A 10,324-nucleotide genomic window follows, 5' to 3' on the forward strand; every position below is an offset into this window, starting at 1 on the left:
GCCTGTGCAGGAGACACGGGTTTGATCCCTGAGCTGGGAAGATCCCACAAGCTGCAGAGCAACTAAGCCCATGCACCACAGCTATTGAGTCTGTGCTTTAGAGCTGGGAGCCACAGCTATTGAGCCCATGGGCCACTGAAGCTTGTGAACCCTAGAGCCCATGTTCCCCAACAAGAAAAGCCACCACAATAAAAGCCTGTGTACCTCAACTAGAGAGTTGACAGTGCTTGCCACAACTAGATCAAAGCTCATGGAGCAACAAAGACTCACCACAGCCAAAAATAAATTACAAAAAAAAAAAAAAAAAGACATGAGCTATGTGTGTGCATACTAACAGAAAGAGGTATAGTGAAGTGAAAGTCGCTCAGTCATGTCTGACTCTTTGCGACCCGATGGACTACACAGTCCATGGGATTCTCCAGGCTAGAATACTGAAGTGAGTAGCCTTTCCCTTCTCCAGGAGATCTTCCCAACCCAGGGATCGAACTGAGGTCTCCTGCATTGCAGGCAGATTCTTGACCAGCTGAGCCACAAGGGAAGCCTGAAAGAGGTATAGTATGCTCACAAATAACACTTTATATTATGTATGAAAACAAGAGAAAACCAGTCCTGCTTGTCTCTACATTCAAACTCCTATTTTCTCAGTTCTGTGGTGACAACAGGGTGCAGCTAAGGGAAAGGATGGTGATCGGGTACCCAGAGCCTAAATGGCTACAGCAGAGAGTCAGGAATTGTTAGATGATGTAACTGCGATTAGGGGATGGAGACAGTGAAAATCAATGGGTGCTAATTAGTGATGCAGAAGCCAGACTGATCAACAAATCTGAGATTAAATTTAGACATTTGGTTTTCATGCTGGCTACTTTTAATATGTGAACATAAGAAAAAATGCTGAATCTGCATTTCAATTTAATAAAACGGAGCAAAACAAAAAAATACCAGCTACCATTTATTAAACCTCTGTGAGCAGTATGATCTAGAGGTTAACAGCAGCAGCTCTGGAGCTAAGACTTTACTAATATTTTAAGTAACTTATTTCACTTTCCTCATCTGTAAAATGGGGATAACAATACCTATCTGAGATGGTTGTTGTGAAGATTAATTACTACACACAAAGCATTTAGTATTGAGCATGGAGGAAGCACTCAATTTTAACTGCTATTATTATTATTTCTTCCACTACGTGGCCTACAGTATTAGGCACTTTACAAATATCATCACTAAACACCTCAACAACAACAAAAAAACAACAAAAAAAACCCTCAATAACCTTTCAGAATAAATATATTATTGATTGCATTTTGCAGAAGCTGAAGTTACAAGTAAAATTCAACTTTTAGTGATTGGCACATCTAAGTTTCAAGCATGAGGCTGATTTCCACATCCATCCCCCTTTTCCTTACATTGCATTGGCTCTCTAAAGCTTTATAACAATAGTTTTAAAGGTTTAAAGTTATTTAAATTATTACATAACATTTAAAAATTACTCCAGCTCATGACTCTGACATGTAATTCCTTCTTCTCCCTCACATCCCACGGCCAGTCATTCCTTAGTTCTATCCATTTCTGCATTTTCTTTGATTCTCAAGGAGCCACCTGGTCAAAATCCTTGTGTCACTTTCCTAAATTACCATCTTAACATCAAACTGTGTTTCTACCCAGTTGTACATGCCCTCCAGAGTAGCTCCACCAAAATGTCATCTCGGACTTGTTGCATAGTCAGGGTGACTGTAACTCCTAGTTGGCTGGGGACAGTCTCAGTAAAGTTTTCTCAATGTAATCATTAATAGTGCTTCCCTTCTCAAAAGGGTCCTGATTTAGGTGTTAAATTATATGGCCATTCTGCTTGTGGATGGAGAGCCACTGGAGGTGTGTGAGCTGAGAGATGATACAGTCAAACTCCTTGGTCCAGTGTTCCACATCCTACTTGTAGCTACCTTTCCAAGCTTATAATACATATCACTTCCCTACTTGTAGCTTTCCCTGGGCTAAAGTAAACTGCTTGCTGGCAACCTGTACTTTACCTTAAAACATATGCCCATTATCCTTCCCGGCATCAGAATGTTTTCCCATCATCTGTGCCTAGAGTCTCCTTGCCAAATGCTATGGAAGAAATTAATTCTCACTTGAGATAGTCTTCAAGGTACAGATACAGGTGGAAGAACCAACAGAACCCAGGAAGGGTAAAAGAACTAGAAGAGACAGGCAAGAAAAGAAGTCAGTCACATTATATGCAGAGATGTCACTGCTGGCTTCGGTGACACGGAGGCGGCTGTTGAGAGCATGAGCAGCTCGCGGTGACTTGGTAGTCCAGGAGAGCCGACGGCCAGTACTTAAGTCCCAGCAGAGCTGTGTGACCCTGAACAAATTAAAATCTCTCAGGGTTTTATGAGCAAACAAGATAAAATGCACAAAATAAGTATTTAAAATCTGGCCTCTGTTATTGATACTATTGAGAAGAGAATGTGATGGAAGTTAGCAGGTGGAGGCAGTGAGGAAATTCTTCTGGCAAAAAATTCGAAATGGGGTGAGGGAAGTGAGATTTTCTTCTTAGGGGAGGGTGAGGCTTGATCATGTTGATTAACTGAAAGGAAGGAGCTAGTGGCAAGGAGTAAGTTAAAGATGAGCAAGAGAGGGAATTAACCAAAAGGGGCAAAGTCTCAAGAGGAGCCTGGGCAGAGAGCACGCTCTCTTTCTCTAAGATGAAAAGGAAGGAAGGCTAGGAAAGGTGAAGGAGTGTAGAGAAATTCTGAGGAGCAGAGTGAGGATTAGAATAGCTACTGTGGGGGAAAGATCAAGTTAAAAGATGGCTAAAAAGAGCCAATTGCTAAGACTGAAATATTCACAGCAGTGAATGCACCGACTTCTAGCCCTCCCGCTGCTCCCCCGGCCCCGCCCCAGCAGTGCTCAGCTTTAGAGAATAAGGAGCAAATGTGTATTAGGGACTTCCAGAAGAGCAAATGAAAAAAGGGGAACAAGAATTTGAGAGCACTAGTGACAGAGGCTGAAATGGTCTGATCAGAAGTTCAGGCTGCGTGGATAAAGTTACAAAGGTAGACAAAGTACGGGAATGGGTGAGGATCAAAAGTAGGCTTCTCACAGAATAGAACTGGAAGAATAGAGGAAGAGTCTTTAGTTAAAAATAGCAGATACAGATGTAGTAAAAGGGTGCAAGAAGTGAAGTGGAGGAAAATGTAGGTTCAGAATTTAAGGAAGGTCTGAGTGGTGGCAAGCTCCAAAGTACTGTCCACGCTGACAGGCGGTGGAATCACCAGAAGATTGGAGGGGAGCATTACAGAAAGCAGGACTGTGAGTCAAGTGGCAAAGTCCTCACTGAAGATGACTGTTGGTAGGTGAAAGACTGAGGGAGGGTAGAGTGGGTAAGATGGTAGAGAGGGTAGCCATGCAGATAAATGGATTTTTTGTGTAAGGATTTGCTTTTGTAAAATTTGTCCCAAGATAACTAATAACATATATGGGGAAACTCTTCTTCAGAAATTAATGAGATATTTATATTTCTATAAAGTCATGGCTTCTAAGATCTTTAAAACAAGCTAGGAGTCATTAGTCATTTTAAAGTAGAGGTAAAAATGCCAACTAAGAATAAAAGTTACTTAGCCGCAAACAGATACCTGAGCCCTGAGAACAGGTTACACAACACCATGAACACACTATTAAGACATGTGAAAAGCAAAGGTCAAGAACAAGGAAACATATACACGTCAGCAGATTTATTTATTGCATGAACACCAAACAGGAAAAATCGCCCCACAGATTAGAAAAGTGATCTACTCAAGTAATATGAAAATCAGTGCAAAGGGTGTAATGGAAAAGAAATTCTCAGATTACAAATAACTTTTCAAAGCCTTGCCACATTAAACTTATAAGGATGATTCCATTTATATGAAATAGTCCAGAATAGTCAAGTCTTTAGAGTCAGTAGATTGGTTGTTGTCAGACTGCGGGGGAAGGTGAAATTGGGAGTGGCTAATGAGTACTGGGTTTCTTTTGGGGTGATGAAAATGTTTCTGGAGTTACTGGTGATGGTTGCACAACATGAGTAAACTAAAAACACTCAATTGTACACTTACAATGCTAAGTAGTGTTATGTACAACTATCCTCTATGGTATGTACTCTCTCTCCATAAAATTATTATTAAAAAATGAAAGAACCGACTCATTGAAAAAGACCCTGATCTGGGAAAGATTGAAGGCAGGAGGAGAAGGGGATGACAGAGGATGAGATGGTTGGATGGCATCTACCAATTCAATGGACATGAGTCTGAGCAAGCTCTGGGAGATGATGGACAGGGAAGCCTAGTGTGCTGCAGTCCATGGGGTCGCAAAGAGTCGGACATGACTGGGTGCCAGAACAACAACAAAATAATTTGGGCTTCTCAGATGGCTCAGCGACAGAGAATCCGCCTGCCAATTCAGGAGACCGGGTTCAATCCCTGGGTCAGAATGATCCCCTGGAAAAGGAAATGGCAACCCATTCCAGTATTCTTGCCTGGGAAATCCTATGGACAGAGGAGCCTGGCAGGCTTCAATCCATGGGGTCGCAAAAGAGTCAGATATGACTTGGCAACTAAACAACAACAATGTAAGTAATTTAGCAAAATCATTTGGGTGTGAACTTTTAAAAAACATACATAAGAGAAAAAATAAACATAAGATGACAAGATACAAATACTCCAAAAAGTAGTGCTGGTAGAAAATAAAAACTAGAATATTCTAAGGAGATAAATCCTATTGAGAATAGGATTCTAGAGTAAATACATTAATAACTTTGGGAAGCAAAGCATGGTAGAGCTGTGGTAAAATGAATGAGGTAGAATGGATGTCCTAGATTTTAAGAAATCTAAACTGAATGTGCATCCCTGCCTCTTACCTGGCCGTATTACATGGCATGTAGAACTTCCCCCACCAGGGATTGAACCTGTGCCCCTGTGGTGGAAGCATGGAGTCTTAACCACTAGACTACCAGGGAAGTCCTGAATGTTCTTCTTTTGAAATACTATAATTTCATCCTGGGAAAGCCATTCTTTATGAGCCCCAGTTTACTCTTCGATATAAGGGAAATACCGCCTGCCTCACAGAGTGTTAAGAATGATTAAGTACAATAACATACATGAAAATACTTTGAATATACCATATAAGGTGGTATTAATTTAGACTAAATCAATTGAAAATCAAAGCACAGAACTTTCAATGCCAATTTTGAAATCAACTTCAATATTAATAACTACTACTAGGAAAAAGATTTTTAATGATGTTCTGATTTTACTTTAAATATTAACAACAACATCACTGTCACCAGAAAAGCACTAGAATAATTTCCTTCAAATCCAGGTAAGGAAATTTCAATAGAAGAGATTGATCATAACTTTCTACACAGTTTTGTCAGGCTTGTAATTATACAGTGCACAAATTCCATAAGATCAGTATGCTGTCTGTAAACCAATTTAGGAACTATAAATACCCCTCTCTCAGTTTCAAATAGCACTAGAAATACAAAGGCCAAATTCTGGCCTTGTTTTGTAGAATTTCAACGAGGCCCTGTGCCTTGGTCCCTTGGGGATCTAGAGGATTGTTTCCAGGCCTCTACACCCCACACCCTCTCCTTAAGCCCCTTATATAAAAATGTCATAGTATTTACATACAGTCTTCGCACTTCCTCTAGTATACTTTAAATAATCTCTCAATTACTTAAAGGATCTAACACAAAGCAAATAGTTGTAAATGCAATGTAAATGCCATGTAAATGGTTGTCAGCACTTGGCAAATTGAAGTTTTGCTTTTTCAATCTTTCTGGAATTTTTTTCCCCAAATATTTTCTATCCGTTCTTGAATCTTCAGAAACAGAATCCATGGATAAGGAGGGCCAATGTCCATACAAGTATGGACACTGATGATGTTGAATGTTTCAAAATAAGGCTGCTTTTAAATACCCACCCCTAAAATTATTAGATTTTCTTTTTACAACCTTTAAAGTACTGAAACAGTGATGCAAATAAAAAACTCAAGAAAACATTTGAGGACTGAATGTTTAGCCATTATAAAAATGGAACTAAATCTTTTGGTTCATGTAATGAACAAAAAGTACATACTCCATTTTCCTTTAAGGAAGAGTGATGCTCGACTGAAATAAGGTTAAATCTGTGACAGATATAAGTTGGATTTTTTTAAGAGGAAAAGGTAAAAAACTATATATTTTAAAAAGCTATGAGGGACTTCCCTGGCAGTTCAGTGGTTAAGACTCCAGAGGCCTTCCAATGCAGGGGATGTGGATTAGATCCCTGGTCGGGGAGCTAAGATCCCACATGCCTCGGGTGGCCAAAAAACCAAACCATAAAGACATAAGCAATACTGTAACAAATTCAATAAACACTGTAACAATGGCCCACGTCAAAAAAAATCCTAAAAGTACTGAACTTACCTATAATGAATTAAAATAAAAACTGACATAAGCAATGGCTAATTCAATCATTAAAATACTTTTAACTCAAATTGTACTAAAAGCTACATGCAAGGAAGGTAAACTTTTCAATACCATGATCTGAAAATTACTTGCTTAGTAACGTTTTGCAGAAAAATAATTTAAATGATTTTCAGCCAAGTGTACTTAAGAGGGTGGAGAAATAATGAATCATTACTACAGAATTCTGATTTATAAGCTTCAAATATATGGCACTGATTTCCATTTCTGATAGCCTATTCTCTGGTCTCAATTCTTGCTCAAAGTGCAAAGGAGTTAAAATGTACCCTATGTAAACTGCTAGTCTCAGTAATTAATGACTGCTTCTCTAATATTTCTAAAATGATGGCAACACCTTCCTCTTCCACAAACTCAGGAAATGTCAATGAACTATCCTAAAGTTTTTAAAATTCAAAATATTTTGATGACAATGCAAGTCCACTAAAATATTTGGTATGCAGATTATTTTGAAATATCAGCACCACTAATTGTTGACAAAATGTAAACCTTCCTTATTCCTCGTTTGTAAAACAGAGATACTACTATTCCCTCAGTGGATGGCTGTATGGAACTAAACCTTTTGGTTCGTGTAATGAACAAAAAGTACATTAGCGCCTTACACATAGTAGACAACAAATGTTCCTTTCCCTCTTTCATTTGCCTCATTGAGACTAATTGGTGTTCTAACACTGAACGCAGGACAGTCTTGAGATAAAAATGTGCAACTAATAATGGGTTTACTTTTTCAAATTAAAAGTATTTCTTCAGCTCATTCTGTTCAATGTACTTAATACCTTAAAATTCCTGACGAGTTTGGTTCTTTTGGTCAACGATGTCAAGAGTTTCAGCTGTTGTCAAAGTCAGTATTTAAACCTTGTTGGAAACTCTTGGGACAGTCTGTAAATAATCGCAGCTTTCCCCCAAGAGTATGGTGTATCTTTTCCCCACTCAACTGGGACTTCGGCAATGGGAAAACGTTAACTACTGGTAGTAAGGAAAGCTCGATTTGTCCCCACACTGTGTGGGAGAGTTGAAAACAACACGTCGCGTCACTGCCTCTGAGCTGTCAATGATCCCCGCAGCCTTCACCTTACCTGGTAAGGAAACTGAGGCTAAGGGCAAGGAAGGGCTTGGCTGCAGTTCAGGGTCACCTATTTGATTCCTGAAATTACCACCATTTGACAGCAGCGGTGTCCTATCCAGATGGCCGTCAGAGTGGTCCCGCGAAGCATGAAAGGAACCTGTCGTCTTTCCCGCCGCCAGATTCCAGGGCGAAAAACAGGAGCCCCTTCCCCGCCCGGCTATAGGCAGGGGCATCGAGTGGGCCCAGCCCCAAAGGCGCTCCTTCCCCGGGATCGACAGCTGCCGCCCGCCAGTTCTTCCGGGACGAGAGGCCGCCACTTACCTGCGGTTGGAGAAAACGCAATTCCTTGTTTGGAGTCGGCCCTATTCACTCCGACACCGAACTGCAAAGAACGATGGCTGCCGCGGCCGTAGTTCGCGTTAGCGCCTTCCGGGCCGGCGGGTGCTTCACTCGCGAAGGTTCGCAGGACAGCAGTGCCGAGCGCCTGCAGTTCCGCCTTCCGGCGGTTCCGCGGACAGTCCCGCGGTTGAGTGCGCTCCGAGGTGGGACCTGCTGCCCACACAGGCCTGAAGGAGTTTCAGGCAGAGAAGGTAACACTGGTGTTTAGCTTGGGGAAATTATACGTGACATCCTTTTTTCTTTCTTTTCTTTTTTTAAAATAAATTACATTTTCAAAGTGCACCTGTTTCTTGAGTTCAACGAGTAATTTACAAAATGTAACTATGTGCCAGATAATGTGTTGAGCTTTCAACAAGGCTGTCTTTAACTCCGTCGTTCTTTGCTAATGAATGTTGATCTTTAAGACTGTCTTGACTCTGCTTTTTTTGCTCATGGATGTTACTTTTCTTAAATTTATTCAAATAGGAATACTCGGGTGCCTTGAATGAAAATGTGATGGCAGTGCTTCCAAGATTGCTCTCAAGCCTAGGATTCTTTCTCGGTGATGCAGGCAGAACAAGGAGGTGCTTGGGGACTGAAGCAGTTATTCGATAGATTCCCAATAAGCCTATCACTGGCTCTGCTGGGTCTCCGCCTCTTTCATCCCTGCCTCAGGAAATGACTTACTCCAATGGTCCTCGCTCCTCACTTGTCATTCTTTCTGCCAGACGGCTTCCGCAGATAGCTCCCTCCACCCGGCTAACTCCTACACACTCTTCAGGTCTCAGCACCAATAGCTCTCTCATCAGACTCCCTCTCAGATTCAGTTAAGCCCTTTATTTCAGGTTTCCCCAGCAACTGTACAATTTATCTTATGATTGATTGAAGTTACCTTGCTTATAATTTTACAATTAAAATGTATGATTATTTATCTATAGCCTCCGCAACAGGCATTCTATCAGCTTCCTTAGGTCAAGAACCATATCTGCCTTTTCTCCTGTTGAACATATTTTCAGTGCTTGGCATACTATAGGTGCTGAATACCTTCGAGCAAGTGATTCATTCATAAAAGACTTTTAGGTACATTTTTGTCCTCAGGGGGATAAAGAATTTCACTAGAGTCCATTGGTCTAAGTTGGAGGAGCCTGCTATTCTAGTCTGGGTTTCCCTTTATTCTCCTTTCCACAGATCTAGTCTTCAGTTTGGTTTAATAAATACTTTTTTTTAAAAATTGGAGGATAATTGCTTTACAGTGTTGTGTTGGTTTCTGCCACAAAAAATGCTAATCAGCCATAATTATACATATATCGTCTCCCTCTTGAGCCTTTCTCCCCCCAACAATAAATACTTTTAAGTGGCTTGAGGCACTTCACTGGGCTTCTCAAGATTATGCCACAGCTCTTTTCCAGAATTTGAAAAGATATTCCTGATATCCTTGGCATTTGAGTTAGCCTTTAGATAGAAATCTAAATTATGATTCCTGCTGACTTCAGCAATAGACTGTAAATTGATTAGGAATGGGGGAAAGACAATAAGCAAGACAGTCTCTTTCTTCCAGGACCTTTTGATTTGACTGGGAGATATTTTAATTCACAACTGACTATAAAAGAAGGTAGGAGGAGAGAAAGGATAACAAACTACAAGCTTCTGGTAGGGGTGAGGGAGTGGAAAGGCAGGAGATATCAGTGTTTGAGGAGAGCCTTACAGGATATGTAAGATATTTACCCTTGAGCTTTTTGATGACTAATATCATGATAAAAGTAATACACAATCATGGTTATAAAGTTTGGAAAGTCAAGAAAAATGGAAACAAAAATCATCCTCTGTCACACCTCACAGATATAAACATTTTTATAAGATTATAATCATACTATGAACAGTTTTGTAAAACATTTAAAACTAAAAACATTTCAATATAATCAAGTATTCTTCTAAATCATTAATTTTAATGACTGTATCTTAATAGAGTACAGCTACAGATTATGATTCTAACATTAACCACTTGAAGTTTCAGTTACTACATATGTAAAATGGGGATTAATACTCAGCAGGGATAATATCATAATGTGAGAATAACATTTAGAAAGGAACAGAGATGGGCAAAGCACCAGGCAAGTATTATGCTTTGACTAAATAGCTTTCCACTGTAGCTTTCCACTACATCCACCAAGGATGTAGACTCCCAACCTATAGAGCCTTTTGGAGGTTCTGAGCAGAACAGGGTCAGAATCCTATTTTTGAAAGTTTGCTCTGGCAGCAGTGTGTGGGTTGTATTGGAACAGATAAGGACTGAAAACTGAGATTCGTAACGAGACAGCTGCAATCACAGAGGTGAGAGGTAATATGGGGCAGTGCTGGGTCAGTGGGAACAAAGAGTCAGGTGT

At 40.3% G+C, this 10,324-nt stretch overlaps 1 protein-coding gene across 2 annotated transcripts in view; it reads right to left on the reverse strand.

Moving 5' to 3' along the window:
• The window catches only part of SAR1B (secretion associated Ras related GTPase 1B), a 24,247-nt gene extending 16,193 nt beyond the window's left edge, over window positions 1-8,054 (reverse strand). The window contains exons 1-2 of one of the 2 annotated variants that reach the window (XM_061151329.1): window positions 7,884-8,054; window positions 2,227-2,359 (exon numbers count right to left, since the gene is read on the reverse strand). The gene's annotated coding sequence lies outside the window, so the exon portion shown is untranslated. The remainder of the gene's footprint in view (window positions 1-2,226; window positions 2,360-7,883) is intronic. The other variant, XM_061151327.1, reaches the window with a different exon arrangement.
• Between the last annotated feature and the right edge of the window lie 2,270 nt (window positions 8,055-10,324).

Source organism: Dama dama, chromosome 9 (assembly GCF_033118175.1).
Source record: "Dama dama isolate Ldn47 chromosome 9, ASM3311817v1, whole genome shotgun sequence".
Lineage (NCBI taxonomy): Eukaryota > Metazoa > Chordata > Mammalia > Artiodactyla > Cervidae > Dama > Dama dama.